At 40.8% G+C, this 12,603-nt stretch overlaps 1 protein-coding gene across 6 annotated transcripts in view; it reads left to right on the top strand.

The window, feature by feature from the left end:
* The first annotated feature begins 2,256 nt into the window (after positions 1–2,256).
* nrxn2b (neurexin 2b) overlaps positions 2,257–12,603 on the top strand; it is a 784,571-nt gene continuing 774,224 nt past the window's right edge. For 3 of the 6 annotated variants that reach the window (XM_065950812.1, XM_065950810.1, XM_065950809.1), the window contains exon 1: positions 2,383–2,601. The gene's annotated coding sequence lies outside the window, so the exon portion shown is untranslated. Of the gene's footprint in view, positions 2,602–12,603 lie in introns of all 6 variants that reach the window. The other 3 variants (XM_065950814.1, XM_065950813.1, XM_065950811.1) reach the window with 3 other exon arrangements.

Genomic DNA, 12,603 nt, shown 5'->3' with positions numbered 1-12,603 from the left:
CACAAGAAGTCTCTGTTTGATTCCCTCTGAGGTTGCAAACTGAACTGACTGCAAGAATAAAATCCTGCAGTGGTCTTTAGTCAGGTAAAAACTGAGAGGTGTGAATCCATTTGGCTCTGTAAAAATAATGGAAGCTGTAAAGCTGTGGAAATTCAGGTTGTTTAAACAAACTAATTAAGTTCCACTTCAACAAACAGCGCTGCCTCTCAAAAATACTTTTCTCTGAAGATGTGACTGCCTGAAGTCTGAATTGGGAAACTATCAGAAGACTGGAATAGAGTGGCCGTACAGGATATAATATTAGAAATTCAGGTGTACTTTGATTATCAAAATTATCAAAAAAAAATGTTTTACCTGAATAAATTAAAAAAGACGATCAAAAAGTCGACTGTAAAAGTCAGATTTAGTTCATTCATGATGTTAGATGATACAACATGCACATTCTAACTTCCACCTTACCTTTTTGGTTGGAAATAAACGTTACACAGTAACGTCAAAGCTAGCTGGGAATCATGGGAGTTATTCTCTCTGCTACTCCATTCCCTATGATGGCCAACTTGGATAAATATATCCAAGTTGGCTGTAGTCAAGACGACCAGGCGAAACAGAGGAAGAGAACCAACGATGTATTAGAGTATAATCTACATGATGTTTTTATCACAGCAACAGCACGACAGCTTTCAGTAGCAGTACCCACATCCTTATGCAAGGGTCTTTGGCGTAATTTCTGGTGTTTTGGTATCTCCATGGCAACAATAAACATGTCTCTGTCATGGTGGACGCCACATAAGACATGGGGAGTAACAACTATATAATAACAGATTTCTCTGGTTTTGATAACTGTTGAAAATATTTGAGGTAATGTGAGTACTCTACAAAAAATATATGTCACATAGTTTTAGAAAATCTTTGATTAATTTAGATATTTTAGTGTAAAATCTGACATATTACACCTTTAACTAAGCTTAGTCTTGAGAAACACGTACAACAATTCATATATGGCGTCTTTTTTCTATATCATTCCCTGCATTAGTATAAAATAAATTAAACTACTTCAAAACTTGAGTCCATAAACACACAAAAACCAATAATCCTATTATTTATGTATTGTTTACTCTCTTATTTCATACATCATCATGAATGGAAGAAAAGTGTTTTTTTTTCCTAAGCAAATGAGGATGTGTCATCTGTGGAGCAAACTACTGTGCATGTTGTTTTCCTCCCTTTAAGTCGAGGATCAAACACTGCTTACAGTGCACTGTTTTGTTTGCATAATTGCCTGCAGAAATGTCTGAAGATGTGGGCAGTCATTAGCAAACAATAGCCAGAGTGCACTTCATAGTAAATCTTCAGCAATTAAGTTTGCGAGTCAGTAGTAGCCACTCTGTTTTGATTCAGACAATGGAGTAGATTTTATATTTACAACAACATAAAATGCTGGACTGCATTCTTTTATAATTTTATTGGAGCCAGGTGTAAAAACCTTTTTATGATCTGCAGAAGTTTGGGATTTCACTTTGTATTTATGCAGCTTTAAAGCTCCTCTTAAGAACTTTTGGTTTGTGTTGTACCTTTTATCTCTTACCTGATTTATTCTGTACTTGTGTATGACATTTTTCTGCCAGGACTCTCAACCTTTTCCCTTTTTTAAAAAAAATCAAAGGTGTCACTCACTTTGAATCTTTGCTGTGGAAAATGCCAACATAAGTGGTTTTATCGACGTGCTGTTACTCACTTTGTCTGACACTAGAAGATACAGTATTGAAAACAACTACATAGAAATGATCAATTTTCCCTGATGGGCTTGCTTGCTTAATTAAAGTTCATAAATAGACACCAGCATTGATTTCAATCAGTTTAATAACCAACTAAAAACTCCTCACAGGCGCTTTAATTCAGATTTGTTTTCTTTGATTTCAATCCAAGTCCTTAGTCCTTAAAATCTCTCACTGGTCTATCCTCTTCAGATTAATAATGACATAGTCTTTCTTTTTTTTTTTTTACCACATTTTTTAAAGTCTTCTCTGCCTGTCAGATGTGACCACGATTAAGTGGAGTATTTAGAGGAGCACCGCCCTCCCTCGGTTCCCTCGCCCAGGGTGAAGTAGCCTTCTACAGCCGGAGCGGGGCGTGTCTCTGTGGGCGGCCTCCTCGGTGCGCTGCCGCTGCCAATGCTGCTGATGCCGCTGTGTCTCCTCTATTCCAGAGGAGGCAGGTGGAGATGCGTCAAAACACCCAGAATAATCTAGAAACATCCGCTGGAGAAACGGCGACGGAAGTGCCCAAATAAAAGCCCCAGTGATTGGTTTTAATGTAAGATTTTTTATTTGTTAAAGAAGAATTGAAAGCTGCGTTTTTCTGCATTGTGTTTCGCTTGACAGCAGGGATGCAGGTGGAGAGACTCGGCCAGGACTGTTCACATCTGTCTTGAAGGAGACAGGGGGGGAAGGAAACCTGCGTTCTGGTCTGCTCCGCGCTCTGGATAAAAAAAAAAAAACGAAGCACAGGCGCGTAAACTGCATCCAGGCTTTATCCCGGGATATTTACAAAACCTTCCTAAGTCTGGAGAATAATAACGGAGAGGATTGCCGCAAAACACAAGTAAGGACTTTTCTCTTATTTGCTGTGACTAGAGCTTCTGTGGCTTTTCTTCTGACTGTGTGGATTTTCTGAAAATGCGCTCCAAAACCATGACAGGTGATGTCAGGGGGGAAAGACAAATAAATAAAAAACACACTCATACAGCAAATAATGGACAATTGTTGGCTTTGTTCTATTGAGAGGGAGCCAGCAGCAAACGATGCGTAACGGGTCAATATTTGGAGGAGATTTGGGAGGCGAGTGGATGTGTTTGTTTTCTGCGGACTCGCGAAGCAGACACGTTGACTCCGGTGCGGGGGGAGATGACGGACATATATGTTTGGAAGCCACGCGTGACACAGCGGTGGAGCAGTTTGGGCATTTAGAAGAGGGTGAAATTGTCGTGGGGCTCTGCGAAAGTCCGTTTGGGTGCTTCTTTGCGCTGTGGATCTGTTTACGCAATGTCCAGACGACTTGTGAGTGGCTCTTCTCACAGGGTCAGATACTCACAAAACAGGAGACATCGTTTTATTTTCGACAGATCCAGTTTGAAATAAACTATAGAAATCAATCGTGATGTTTATTCTACCTTACATAGACGTGGCCTCATTTTCACACACACAGCCTTCTTAATGCGCACGTTGTACTTCGTCTTTACTCCAAAGCTCTTAAATGGAAATTAGCTGGAATTAAAGCCACGCAGGAATCGTGGATTTGTCCTACTTATATTTCAGAATTGATTCTGAATTTATGTCTAAAATTGCAGAAATCAAATCATTACTGCACGGGAAAACAGGCCACCCGAGGATATACTTTCTTTACAGAACAGCTGCATTATAATTGGCTACTGAGGCACAGACTGGCTGTGATCATGCGACCCTCCGTGGTGTTAATACTGCCTCAGAAGAATTCAAAGCAAGTAAATGCAATCAGTGCGATGTGTTCGTAACGCTCCTGTGTTTAAGCAGGAGGACATTTGGGGCTCTGTATTCCCGTGACTATACTGCGACTGTATGCGACTCCTGCGCCACCGTCTCGCCAAACGCCCACTGGGGTGCGTAACGGTGTCTCTACACAAAATCCCCTAGCCCATAGGATAAATACCGAGTTCTTCACATCGGTAGAGCCATGGTTATGCGATATGAGACAGGTTAGGTGTGCTTATAGTGATCAAACCGTGCTGTGGGTTTGGAGTTCAGGCAGAGAGGCAGCCATGGATGGTGAGAGGTGGAAAGCAGACACAACATGCGAAGAGAGTCATTGAAATGCGTCTGTCTTTCAATACTGAAGCTGTGTGAACTTTTCCACGACACATACACCCCTCCTTCCTCGTTTTTTTTCATACAATTGTCATATTGATTTCTTCTGTAAAACCATTCTCTCCATCTTACTTTTAGAAAAATCTTTATTGAAGTACAAATGACAGAAAAAAAAAAAACCCTGTATTTAATTCCAACACCTCGCTGGATAAAAGTGACAGAGATGACTTGTATCGCTCACCCCGAAGATTGATGAGTTCAGAGAAGTGTCCCAGCTCTGATTGACTGACCTGAATTCATTGCTTGAAGACCTTCAGGAGGAAAACACAATACAGTGTGTGTGTGGATGATTGGCTGAGCCACACACACAAGAAGTGCAGGAGCTTATTGAGCCAGCTGTCTTATTAATGCAAATGAAGCCCTGTGTTAGAAATTAAGCAAGGTGATGTGACTCATTTCCTTGTTACCTTCTCAGGCCGCGGGGACAAAAGGCCACATTGAAGGACTTCTCTGACACATGACCACGGGGGTCAAAAGTCTGTAGGGCATCATCGTAATTCAACCAACGGAGTACAGCACAGAGATTGCTTTTCTTGTGCACAATTTGGCTTACTATATTAATTCCCAATTGGGAAAAAAAAAGAAGAGAAAAACTTTCTGACAATAATGAATCCACCATTAACTCGGTCTAACGACCCTAGTTTTGACAATGGCTTTAGAAATACCTAAATGACTTCTCCCTCTTTATAATAAAACACACTGCAGGGAGAGAATGGGCGCATACATGATTCCACTTTTGTTCTCAGAGCTTTCAGTGCACTTCATGAAGGGTGCTTAACATTGCCTTTGTGGGTTGAGATGACTTATAATAATTGCAAATTCCCCCGCAATTTGAATAATTTCTCCAGACCTTTTCACCGTTTGTTATTCGGTGAGTGCAAAAAGTGGATTTAAGGTCTTGTGCTTCTCTTTTGTTTCCGCTCATCCCTCTGACATGAGGGCCTCCGACAACTTTCTTGAATACAAATGTCATGCTTTTCAACTCTTAATAGAATCAGTGTGAGTGAACTCAGCGGGGCCAGGTGAAGGCTGCAGGAAACAGCACCTTTCAAATATGTCTTAGATTAAAGTGTGCACCAAGTAGAGTCTCTAAATATCAGTGACAGGAACAAAAAAGGCCTCAGACACATGCCTTAAGTGCAGAATTTAGCATCGGCAAGTAAGCTAGCCTTTCCCAATATATCAGTCCAACCTAAAATGCAACTAGATTCTTCTCCTCCAAAACAGTAGCCTATACAGAGATAACATGTATAGTTGCTACAACCAGGAAGTTGTATTTGAATGCCGTAAAAGGTCTGAATTCCTTTGCAGCAGGTGTGGCTCAGTTGGTGGAGTTGGTTGTCTCTCAACCGGAAGGTCAAGGGTTCGATCCCCAGCTCCTGCAACTACATGTTCGATGTGTCCTTGAGCAAGACACTTCACCCCAAGTTGCTCCCACTGCTTTGACAGTGTATAAATGTGTGTGAATGGGATTAGTTACTTATGATGGTCACTTTACTCAGCAGCCTCTACCATCAGTGTGTGAATGTGTAGGTGTGACCTGCGGTGTAAAAGCGCTTAGAGTCGTCAGAAGACTAGAAAAGCGATTTAAAAGATCAAGTCCATTTACCATTTAATTCTAACATTTGAAGATTGCTAACATCATTGGGGTGTAACGTGAATAACTGATCAGAGCTGGAAAAAATGTAAACCAGTGTTTTCATATCTTGCACTGAAACAGTTTTATAAAGTATTGATTATTAAACAGGTCAAATAATCAGATCAAGCAGTTTTTATGTTTAAAAATCAGAGTTTCTGTGATGTCAGAAGGAGTTTACAGCTATGTTTGCCTAGCTTGTTTCTGGGTGCTCAAGGCAAGGATTGGTTAAGTGCACCGAGCCACACTTAATGAGGCGTCCTCCAGTGTTGAAAACGTAAGCCAACGCAGTAGTGCACAAAAAAATTGCACTTCAATTTTGTGTTCACTTAAGACGGGCTGCGAAAGACCTTGAAGCAACAGTTACAGCATTTTAAAATGGCCTTCATGGGCAGAAATAAACGTGCTTTCAGCCTGGTTAAAAAAAATAGTTTTGGTCTGAACAGCTCATGTTAGTATAGTCAGTGTTTGTTGGAGTAAAAACATTTCATCCCTCATTCATTTTGATTGTTTTTAAACTGAAGAGTTCTGCAGGATTAGGGGTGTGGCTGATCTGACTGACAGGCAGGCCATGGCTCCACGTCTTTGCCCATTGCTAGTTTGATTTTAAGTTAGTTTGAGAACAGCATTGCGCCATAGTTTGGCTTTAAATCTCCGCTTTAGAAACCAATGAGTGAAATCACTGAGACTATACGTCCATGTATTATACAGTCTATGGCCTGGCTGTAAACAATGATAGCAATCATATGATATCTACAGTAGGCTAGTATTATATGTCTTCAAAGAAAAATAACATATTCTACAGTATTATTAATGCCTAATACTTCGGTCTATGTATCTGAAGTCTAGGATTAGTGAAGGAAAATTTCTGAATGTATTTGAGTGGGTGAAATCTGTAGACCTAGTTTGCTAAAGTTTGTCTCAGAGAATAAACTTGATGAAGGAGCTGGATCTCCTGTGACTTATAAGATATTCAGTCTCATGCTGGGTATATTTAGGCCGAGCGCTGCCCTCCAAGCAGCTGTCACATCGGAGGCATCAGTCAGAAAAATCTATCTATTCGTAGGTCAGTGTTTTGAGCAGCTGTCATCCCCCCCCCCCCCCCCCCCCGACAGCGAGATGTGCCACTGTCTCCTATCTCACCTCTATCAAAACACGAGCACTCACTCGGCCCCCTCCCCGTCCTGCTGCACCCCCTCCAGTTTACCACAGAGGAGAAAGTAAGAGAGAGCAAAATTGGAAGTGCAGATAATCAGAATGGGTAATCTTCCTGTAATCCCTCGCACGGCTGCAAAGAGAACAATCTGCCTCATTAACTCACTCTTGTGCCGCTTGCCGTCTGGCCCTCATCCATCTTCCTGTCCATCCTGTCCACCAACCCCGAGAAAAAGGGAGGTTAAGGGGAGCTTAGGGGAGCTATAAAGAAGGCACTTGCATGTAGAAAAAAAAAAAGAAAAGAAAAGGGGAGGAAACGCAGCAGGAAAATGAAAGATTTCCCTGTACTCCTCCTCACGCCCTCCATTTTAGCTGTGGGGGCCGTGATGAGGGGAAGACGTGCCGGGGCCTGATCTGTCTATTGCTTTTCTTTCTTTGATTGAGCTCTAGCAGAGTGGAGGTGGAGGAGACTATGATGGAGGGATGGACTGAAGGAGCTCTCATGGAGTCTGAGTGATTGCAGGGATGGATTAGTGAGAGAGGGAGAATGATCAGTAGATAGAAAGAGGAGGAGGAGAGAGGATACAGTAGGGCCTATCGATCTGATCAAGTTACGCCCTTCCCTGCTGTGTGGCCACATCAGGAGGATATCTGTGTCTAGATTGGGGAGTAGTATGAGTCATTCTAGCAGAACATTTAATACTGAGAATGTCAGGGTTTATACATGTCTTGTAAGGGGATGGCAAGGGGTAGCCTATGCGATTCTTGAATTCTGATCAATCAATCTCTATTTGATTAGCTCCAAATCATAGCAAATTTTATGCCCAGATATTTTACATAAAGAGCTGTTCTAGACTGTACTCTTATTTGCAAATGCCCAGTATTAATCTACCATTAATACTGTACTATGCAACATTTATCAAAGTTACAGCGGAGAGGAAAATCTGCATTTTAACAGACAGGCAGAAACCTGGAGCAGAATCAGACTCGTGTTGAACACCCATCTGCTGGAACTGTGTTGGGGTTGAGAGGGGATAGAGGGAGAGGCTAAAGAAAGAAAGGGAACAGCAGTGAATAAAAGTGGATTTGTAATGCCAGTTAATATGATAATGTACTGAGGCTATAGTCCTCGAAGCAGACGGCATGGGTTCGAATCCGACCTGTGGTTCCTTTCCCGCATGTCATTCCCCACTCTCTCTCTCCTGTTTCCAACCTGTCCTGTCTCTGCGATAAAAGCACAGAAAGCTGAAACATGAATCAACATTTTGCCTCTGAATATGAAAGGTCTGTTTAAGAATCCAAAAGTTTTTAACCAGATCCTGAATTTATTTTTTTCATTTTTATTGCCCTGGAAGTTCCTCATGTGTCACTCTAATAGAAGCCAGCCAATAGAAACATGTCTAAGGATTTTATCCTCTATAGGTCGTGTCCACAAGATTCAGTGAAACATCAAGCAAGAGCATTGGATTCAAAGGGATTTTTTTCTTGCTTAGAATGTGCAAACTAACCCTTTTTGAATTAATGTTAACACATATTCAATCAAAATTGATTTTGTCCAATTAGATATGTTTGATTGCACTGTCAGTACCTTTGCCCTCAGGTCTAACTCTTAATAGCAATTATGTTTTAAAGTAACCTCATACGTGTGCTTTTGGCTCCAAAAAGAAAAAGAGTCCAGTTCAGCTCAAAGCTTTAAGCTGTTCTGAACATCTTGTCTTTAGTCTTTGTAATTGAGAACCAGTTGAGAGACTAGCTGTGTTAAAACTTCTGGATCTGTGCCACAGACTCTACTGTGTTGCACAAAGACTGGGTCATGAATTCATCTGGCAGCTTGTAAGCATGTCTGAATCTTGGATGAGGATTTCTTTTTCTTTTTAGCTGTTTGTTAGCTATTGTAATCCCAGCCCTCTTTTTTTCACATCTGAGTCCCTACAGACTGTTTAGAAGTGTCTAAAATCTTTGGCCTAAAACAGAGACAGGGAAGAGAGAAAATACAGTGCCTAACTTAATGGAATAAGTACTATTGTTAGGATTACTTGTTTTTGTTTCTGTTAAAATGTGTTTAAAGATTTACCCCTGAAACAGCCTACAATGAGCCTGTGGTGGGTTGATGGGAGAGTTGAAAGTCCTCTTAGGGGAGTAAAGTGAAGGCATTCTAGCTGTGATCTTATAAGTTATTATTGTCATAGTATAGTAGTCAAAAGCTACAGGGAATAATGCATGGTAATGAAAAGTGATTAGGATAGATAGTTCCTGAAACAGAAGATAAGGCCGCCTTCTTCCTTATCATTACACTCAGTGAAATCCAAAGTGGAGTGTGGAGAACTTGGAGAGTTTTCAGGACAGGCTTATGTTTCAGGTGTGGGATGTCTCTCTTTAGCATCTGCCAATGAGCTGTTTAACCTTAATTATTCCAGGGCAAAGGCAGCTGCTGTTCCTCAGGTTTAAAAATATCAGCCCAGACTCCCTGCCTCAACATTTGGAGGGCACGTCCTGGATACAATTAGCTGATGTAGCTTCACTTTTGCTGATGATGTATCATGTTCGCCCGCAACATGAAGACAGTCCTTCCTTTCTGAGTCAGTAGTAAACATCAGTGGCTTCTTGTGCACTGCAGGTCCTAAGACCTGCCTAACTATATTTACATTTTCCTCTTGTGCTCAAGGCAGGAAGCCTTCTATTCCATATTATAACCTGTGGCTAGTCAGACCTTGAAAAATATTATCTTTGGCAGTTTTAAACTTACAATAAGAAAGGCTTCCAAGCAAACTTAATGTTCACTTTGAACTAATAAAAAGTTTATTTACTGTCTGTATAAAGTGATGTTATTTAGAAATTGCTTGAATGGTAGCCTTAGCTGTTTTCCCACAATTTTTCATATTAACTATGTTTCACATTAAAATGTCGCCTCTCAACAGGAGGGTCAAGGGTCCGATCCCCAGCTGGGCAACATGTCCAATGTGTCCTTGGGCAAGACTCTTAACCCCAAACTGCTCCTGCTGCTTTGGGGGCGGTGTATGAATGGAATTAGTTACTTCTGATGGCTGATACTACATAGCGATCACTACCATCAGTGTGTGAATGGGTAGGTGTGACATGTGGTGTAAAAGCGCTTTGAGTAGTCAGAAGTCTAGAAAAGCAATATATAAGCTCAAGTCCATTTACCATTTACCATCTATCTTCGATCTGTAGCAATTTTTATAGATTTACACATTTATTGTGTTGATCCCTCGAATGCAGTCATCAAACATGGTCACTCAACTAGAAAGTAACTGTGCATGCACGTGTATCACCGCTTGACACCCTGGAGAGTGATGATGCTTGTTGTAATCCATATAGCGCCCTCTGCTGGTGAAAGAGAACTGCTAATGTTATACAATGATACTCAAATTAAATGCTTTTTGACTGGTGAATAAATCTAGTAATACCGGCACATAGCTGCGATAATATTATTTGAAAAACGATAGTCACTGGATATGCTAATATCGGCCAATGTTATCGGCTGGTTGATTAATCATTTGAGCCCTAGATTTTACCATCATTTTCATGTTCTTCTTATTTAGAAAGTTGGAGTTGGAGGAGACTGGGGATGTGGACTGAGGGGTTGTTTGTTAAGCAGGGCTGCAGTCTGGGGCACTGAGAGCACACAAGGCTAAGATGGCACTTTTAATAGATTGACTGTGAACGCACCAGTCATCATTATCATCATCAGTTTGAACCATACAGTCTATGGTTTGAACTTTTACTCTAATGCTTGTAATGACAAATCATTGCAATGCACACGCCTGTTGAGCAACCAATCACAATGACTTTGTGGTCAACCAAACAGGAAAAGCTTTTGTGGTTTCCAAAGAAGAAAAAGACAGGCCGTGGTTGATTAAATAAAGTACTACTCCTCCTGTAAACAATCTAAAAAACAGTCTCAATCCAAGCTGAAATCAGAAGTTGCCAGCCATGGAATTTCAGTTGTTGACCATCGTTACATGTTCACTTTTTCCACATTGACTGAAAAAATTGACAAAGCTTGTCAAGTATCTAGCTAACATTTTAATTTGACTTACAATATGGTGTACAGTATGTACAATGTTATAAAAGCTCATGATCTTCCCATCTTGAGTATGTTTTACATTGATGTGAATATGGCAAATTACCTCCATTGAGCTTTCCCCATTTTGGCACCCATCCATTCCAGGGTATGCTAACAAGCTAACGTGTGGTTAGCTAGCTGTGAAGGGATTCTATTTCAAAGTGGAGCAGGTTGCATAACAGGGATATGGGACACAAAAAACCCCACTAAGAGTTTAATGCTCATAATTGAAGAGTGGGTGTTAGTAACTAATCCGTATGCTCTGGGATATCACTCATCCACACTATTTCTAGTTTTGCATAATCATGCAATTTGTTTGCATAACACTTGCACATACTACACAATAGCATTTGCTTACAAAGCCAAGTGCTGGACATAACCATCAGTTACGTCCTCTTTATTTGGACTGTGACTTATGCAATAAAATGTAAGCTGACACTTAAAAAGGCATTTTCTTAGCTCTTAGGGAATGTTTCATTAATTTATCCTATTGTCAACAAAGCATAGGATAGGATTTTTAAAGATGCAAGGAATAGAGTCAGGTCAAGGGAAAGTCAGTGTCAAAGCTTTATATATGCAGTAAATATGCTTTTGTTCCTCCACACTGAATTGAACATGACTCATGCACAACCTGTAGTTAAGGCCTCGAACGTACAGCGAGACAAGCTTCCCCAGACGCCTTTTTAATAACCCCAGTGTCTCTGTTTATGTTTTTCTTTTCTCTCCAACGCCTCCTTCCGACTCCTTAGCTGACTCCCTCAGCAGAGCACCTTGAAAAAAAACCCAAGTAATGCTCTCAGTCAAGTACCCTTAAGAGAATTGTTGTTCTCCATCAGAGTTTAGCCCTCGCTGAGAAATCCATAAGGCTTTTGTCCATCCTGTCGTGAATGAAAAACACTTTTAGAGAACCACCCCCAGTGCCCGATCAATATGAGATGTCCAAACTTTAGAAAATACATGCAAGAAAAACTCCATGAGCTCACAACTCAAGTTCTGTGTGCAATTTTTGAAAAGAAGCTTTTTTCATTATGGACGGATAGGAATAAGATTCTTGGTTCTAAAATGTCTAATAGCTACTATTTCTATGGATGCACCACATCAGGATAAAGAACCCCTGTAGATGCATCATCAGAAAAACTGTGTCAAAAGAGGATATTGTCAATATCACAGGAAGAATCGGTTGGAGAACAGTGGGAAGAAACTTTTTATAAAATGGTAAATGGACTTGAGCTTGTATAGCGCATGTCTAGTCTTCTGAGTACTCAAAGCGCTTTTACACAGCAGGTCACACCTACACATTTACACACTGAAGGCAGAGGTTGATATACAAAGTAACTAATCTCATTTATACACATTCATACGCCACCGAAGCAGCAGGAGCAATCTGGGGTTAAGTGTCTTGCCCATGGACACATCGGACATGTAGCTGCAGGAGCTGGGGATCAAACCCTCGACCTTCCGGTTGGGAGACGACCAATTCTACAAACTAAGCCACAGCTGTCCAAGAAAAAAACACAAAATTGAGCACAGGAGCTGCAAGAGTAAACTATTGTTAATCATTTTCATGGCTCTGCCCTTCCTTCAAACAGATCTTTCCTTTTCCCATTTGTTTTTTCTCTACTCTACAGTTTTGTGTTTTCTGCCATCAGTGTGTGAATTTGGTGTGAAAGGGTGAAAGTGACATGCGGTGTAAAAAGCACTTTTACTAGAAAAGTGTTGTGTAAGTTCCTGTCCATTGACCATTAACCTGTTAGATAGACAAATACTGCTTAAGTAATCCTCTGATATAGTGATATCCTGGGTATGGCAGGTTATTTTGTTTATGT

This window comes from Labrus bergylta, chromosome 22 (genome assembly GCF_963930695.1).
Source record: "Labrus bergylta chromosome 22, fLabBer1.1, whole genome shotgun sequence".
In the NCBI taxonomy this organism is placed as follows: domain Eukaryota; kingdom Metazoa; phylum Chordata; class Actinopteri; order Labriformes; family Labridae; genus Labrus; species Labrus bergylta.
The sequence above is the reverse complement of the archived record's forward strand: the minus strand, read 5'-3'. Positions and strand labels throughout refer to the sequence as shown.